Source organism: Silurus meridionalis, chromosome 28 (assembly GCF_014805685.1).
Source record: "Silurus meridionalis isolate SWU-2019-XX chromosome 28, ASM1480568v1, whole genome shotgun sequence".
In the NCBI taxonomy this organism is placed as follows: Eukaryota; Metazoa; Chordata; class Actinopteri; order Siluriformes; family Siluridae; genus Silurus; species Silurus meridionalis.
In genome coordinates, this window is record NC_060911.1 from 9,480,219 (window position 1) to 9,486,326 (window position 6,108).

Below are 6,108 nucleotides of genomic sequence, written 5' to 3' on the forward strand. Positions count from 1 at the left end.
GCGAATCGCAGAACGTGCTTGACACGCTTAGAAAAGAGTAATTTACATATTTGTTTATATTTTTTTTATTTGTGTCCTTTCATAATGCATATTATAATTTCAAGCAATAAATGTGCATGGAGACATATTTTCCAGCCATATGTGCTTCTTCTCTAAACAGTTACCACAAAGTTGGGGGTTCTATAGGACATCTTTGGATGTAGTAGCATTTAATTTTCCCTTCACTTGACTTGGAGACCCAAACCTGTTCCAGCATGACAATACCCCTGTATACAAAGCCAGCTCCATGAAAAGATGCTTTACATGGATTGGAGTGAAACATCTCGAGTGCCCTGGTGTGGAGCTCTGATTTCAACCCTACTGAACACCATTGGGATGAATTGGAACACTGGTCTCCTCACCACCCCATGTCTCCTCGCCCTACATCAGTACCTGACTTTACTAACACCCTTGTGGCCGAATTAGCACAAATATATTGATTTTTTATTTATTGTGAACACTTTCCAATGATGCTTTAAGGAGAAGTAGAAACCTAAAGGGGAACCTAAAGCTGTAAGGAAACATGACAAACAGGCAATTAAAGAATAAAAAAAAAAAGCAAGCCCCAAATGGTAACTTATTAAGCTTGTAATGGTCATTACAATTGGACATCAACTATTGGTTACAAAATTAAACAAATTCACTCATGAGAGCTCCTGTATCACCATTTGCTGCTTTCCTTTATTTTTTTGGGAAAAAAAAGCTAGAAACAGGGAGATTTCCTTATAGTCCTCTTGTAAGTCAAATCACATTAATGATTTACATTTTTCGATGTAAAATTCACAAACATTTTGACAGAAATATTCAATTCTATGAGCAGTTATTATTTAGTTATCTGCCAGACTTAATGTGGTCTATCAAGAGACTAAAAACAAGCTCATAAAGGAAACAGGACTGATTAAGCAGGGAGAGATCACTCTATTTGTTTAATGATTGATTTTTCTGAACAATTATTTCTTGTTTAGACATTCAAATCTTAACAAAGGGAGAGGAATAATTTAGCCCTGTTTTTTTTTTTTTTTTTTTTTCTTAGCATATATTTCCTTTAAAGACATATCACAAAATGCGTTCTGTCTTATCAGTGGCCCAACCAGTAATTTATAAGAAAACATTTATGTCTGTTTCCAGTCATGGCATCTGATTATCAGTGAGATAAAGAGTGAATTGGGTGGATTTTAAAGCATACAGAAAGATTGAAACTTGCACAATCCAAACATACAACATTATGGGAAAATATAACGGTATTTATACGTTTGGAGTTTCTTGCAAGCAGTAATTTTATGATTTAGTGATTTAGTTTTTTCATACATTTTCTTAGCTTATCTAAGAAAATGCTAAGAAAATGTTTGGAAAAAATAAATCACTGCTTGGTTATCCATATCTATCTCTCGTTCACGCTCTCATTCTCTCTCTCTCTCTTCCCAGTTCAGCTTACCCTTCTCAATTTTATTTCCACTACAATCTCCGGTGTACATCTCAAGCTTGTCTCAGGCTGTCTCTGGGTTTCATGTTATCACAGATAAAGCGAGTGTACACAGTGTTAATCAGATCAGAGTTCATCAGTGTTAACCACCATAGTGACGATGCTGTGCTCTTGCGCACATTACGCCTCATGCTACTCGCATCCCAGATATTCAGATTTAATCTTTCTCATACCTAGTGACTAAAAGCAGCACAGATCTTCCAATCTCTCTCTTTGTTTCCTGGATTTTAATATTCACTTTTCCTGTAAAGTATAACACTAACTTGTGACTTTATTAAATCCACAAGCCTCCCTGTGCTAGAAATCATAAATTTAGACATTGAGAAAAACAAGGAGACTTCCGCTGGCTTCCACTGCAAGATAGTGCACTTCTCTTTCCTGTAATTGTTTTATTTCTCTTATACTGTGACAGTTTGCAATTTTATTTAGTGATAAAGATGAAAGCAATTTTTTATCAGTTTATACTTTTCTATAATATTTTGATCTACAAAAATAAAATACTCACACCCTAACTCTGGAGTTCTGCTGAGAACAGTTCCACATGAACTGTCTATAAAGATCTACTGGTTCATCTCAAGAACTACATTTGGAAATTGTTATTTCTACGTATAGCCCAGGGATTTCAGGAAGCTTTCAGGTCTGAGCACAGGGCCATCCATGTTACAGCACCCCTGGATCGCAGAAGGTCTAGGGCCCTGCTCAAGAGCCCCAAGAGTGGCAGCTCATCGTTGTTTTGAACAGCAGTTTCAACAATTAAACAATTAAGTTCTCATCAATAACCCAACAATGATAAAAATATAATAAATGGTCATTTGGTTTCACCCAGTTAAACATGGGGTTCGCTTTTTTAGTCTGGTTCCTCTTAAGGTTTCTTCCTCATACTATCTCAAGGTGATTTTTCTTTCCACGGTCACCACTGGCTAGATCATTAAAGATCAAATAAAATTATACATACAAAATATATAACATTATACATACTAATTGATTTCTATAAAGCTCTTTGGGACAATAGTACTTTGTTAAAAGTGCTATACAAAAATCTAATTAAATTGAACTTAATTTCCTTTTATTACTTAAATTTTAGCTGACATATATTAAGACCTTCTGACCAATCAGGTTTAAGTACTGGATTTATGATATAAAACAGAATAAAGCCTGTCATCATAATAATCAAGTTTTCAATGATTTTCCATTTTGAGATTAAGAAGGTGGAATAAATGGAAAAACAGAAACAGAATGAGACATTTGTTCAGATAGGAGACAGCAGTAGAGTGAGACAGATAGAAAGATGAGGGAAAAAAAACAAATAAAGTGAGAGACAAAATATGGGAAACATTAAAAGACAGAAAGTGAAACAAACAAAACAATGGCAGCAAAAAAAATGAGAATTCGATTTTCTCTGTTTTTGTCTCATATGCATTATCTGTCTCACATTTTGTCTCTCCCTTCTATATTCTTTTCTGGTTGCCATTACGTGCTTTTTACTCGATGAACGTCTGGCTCACTGTTTTTTATTTAAATTTCTCCCTCTCAGTTTGTCTTATTGTCTTTCTGTATTATTTGATTCCTGTCATTCTCACACTTCTGTCTGTCTCTCTGTCTCTCTCTAACTGAATGTGAGTGATAGACAGGGACGCAGAGAGAAAGAAAGTAAGACAGAGTGGAAGAGGGATAAAGGGTCAACATATTGATACTGACACTATAAAAACATGATCGGTAAAGAGGAAAAATAATATGAAAAAGGTGGAAACAGACAGAGAGAGAGAGAGAGAGAGAGAGAGAGAGAGAGAGAGAGAGAGAGAGAGAGAGAGAGAGAGAGAGAGAATATCCCTTTTGTAAGCAGGCTGAATGGAGGATGATGCAGCTCTAGGTAGTGTGTAATTAAGAGCTAAGCACTGGACTGTATCACAAAAAACAGGTCACAGCAGGTAATGAGAGGATTAACACCTTATTAACACAACGCTAACAATAACACACACACACACACACACACACACACACACACACACACACACACACACAAACTTTATCTTTACCTGTGTTAGAATACACTTTGCTAATACTGCATTCAACTTAAAGCGGGAAGTCTTTTTTGAAATCCATGCATTAGAGCTACATGATGGGGTTAAAATATTCAGTATATGTTAGCAACATGTTAGCAAGCTAACTGTGCTAATGTCAATTGGTTTTCCCCTAACAGTTTGCAATTTTATTTAGTGATAAAGATGAAAGCAATTTTTTATCAGTTTATACTTTTCTATAATATTTTGATCTATAATATTTTTGATCTAATAAACTAAACTGTATAGACAATGTTATAGATTCAATGAGAGAATGTATCTATTTTCATTGAGCTAAAACAAATAATTGAGCATTTAAAGGAAGATGTTCTAATTAGTTCTGTGTTTTCGGACTTTACATTGCACAGTATTAAATCAAGATGCATTTTCCAAACGATTAAAATGTGATTGTCAATGCATTTAAAAAGACATTTAGAAGACGGTTTTGCTATAACTTTGGCTCAGAATGCATTTTGAAATACACACTGAATTTTGCTATAAATATCACATGGTGTTATGATAAAAATGCTATATTCAATTCAATTCATTTTTATTTGTATAGCGCTTTTAACAATGAACATTGTCTCAAAGCAGCTTTACACAGATAATGTGGTGATTAAACATAAATATGTTCTTTGTAAGTATGTTTGTCCCTGATGAGCAACTGTGGCAAGGAAAAACTCCCCGAGATGGCAAAGGAAGAAACCTTGAGAGGAACCAGACTCAAGAGGGAACCCATCCTCATCTGGGTTGCACCAAATGTCCATTTGAAGCAGATATACAATGTTGTGGGGTACAGTGATGATGATCAGAAGCAAACTGCACTCCCGAGTCAGTGCTGCAGACCGCCGACACCAACTACAGTCCAATCCATCCTCAAAGCACCCGTTCTACTCCGGAATTACATGGAACCACCCAAGGTGTTGATGAGAGACCGTCCCGAGCTGCACAGAAGTGTGAAGATCCAAGGAGGAGAGGGGCAGGAACAGTGGTCACTGGAGCCTCAGGAGCATGTTTAACTCGACCGAGAGAGAGAGAGAGAGAGAGAGAGAGAGAGAGAGAGAGAGAGAGAGAGAGAGAGAGAGGGTGACGGGAAGAGAAGGATATGGATTATTAAGTGTAACTATTGGTGTATGAAAGTTAATGTCACTGTGCAGTTTGGACTCCGGCAAGACTCGCTATGGCAGCATAACTAAAAGGGAGAACCAGAAGGTAACACAGACATGAGGGATCTCTGGGATAAGAGACGACCCACCACACCACCGTCAACAAACCTGAGTGAACGTGTGAATGTGAGGGGACGACAGCATACAAATATACAAATATACTATACTTGTGTCCTAACCATGAGTCTATATGCATTTAGGACAAGTAACATTTAAATTATTATTTTGCTACCATTTCTGTTTCGACATGTTACACATATCAAATCAATCTGGTTAATTCATTAAAATTTCAATTTTGCAATTTAAAGCGTAAAAATATGTATGTAATTTGCACATATATTAATGGAAACTGTTCGATCCCCAGTCAGGGAACCAACCCCAGCCATTAGGGTTGCACAAGCCAGTGCACTCTTAGTGCCGGTCCCAAGCCCGGATAAATGGGAGGGTTGCGTTAGGAAGGGCATCCAGCATAAAAACGTGCCAAATCAAAACGTGTGGATAATCCGCAATGGCGACCCCTAGAGGGAGAAGCTGAAAGAAAGTTTTATTGATGGAAAATGTACATTAAATATAGAAATACACTATAATGCCAAAGGTTTGTGGACACCTGGTCATAAGTAAGGTATGGCCTTTTTGTACATCCCATATTACATTAAGTTGCTGTAATAACAACTGCCACTCTTCTGGGAAGACTTTCCACTACTTGCTTGTGGAGATTTGTGCTCATTCAGACATAAGGATATTAGTAGGGTACTGATTATTTAGGTACTGATGAAGTTGAGGTGAAGAGGTCTGGGGTGTAGTCAGTGTTCCAATTCATCCCAAAGGTGTTCAATAGAATTAGGTTAGAGCTCTATATCAGGAGATCTTCCACTCCAACCCATGTAAAGCATAACTTCATGGAGTTTGCTTTGTGCACAAGGGCATTATCATGCTGAAGCAGGTTTGAGTCTCCTAGTTCAAGTGAAGGGAAAATGTCATGCTACTGTATTAACACCAATACAATTGTATGCCTTCAGTTTTTTTTCAATAACAGTTTAAAAAAGAACCTCATATTGTGTACATTCCCTTTTTTATTATTGCAATGCAATTTTGCATATTACATCCCTGGTGGTCTAGTGGTTAGGATGCGGCGCTCTCACCGCTGCAGCCCGGGTTCGATCGCCGGTCAGGGAACCAACCCCAGCCATTAGGGTTGCACAAGCCTTAGTGCCGGTCCCAAGCCCGGATGAATGGGGAGGGTTGCGTTAGGAAGGGCATCCAGCGTAAAAACATGTGCCAAATCAAACATGCGGATGGTCCGCTGTGGCAAACCCCCTAATGGGAGAAGCCGAAAGAAAGACATTCGAAAATAAATTTT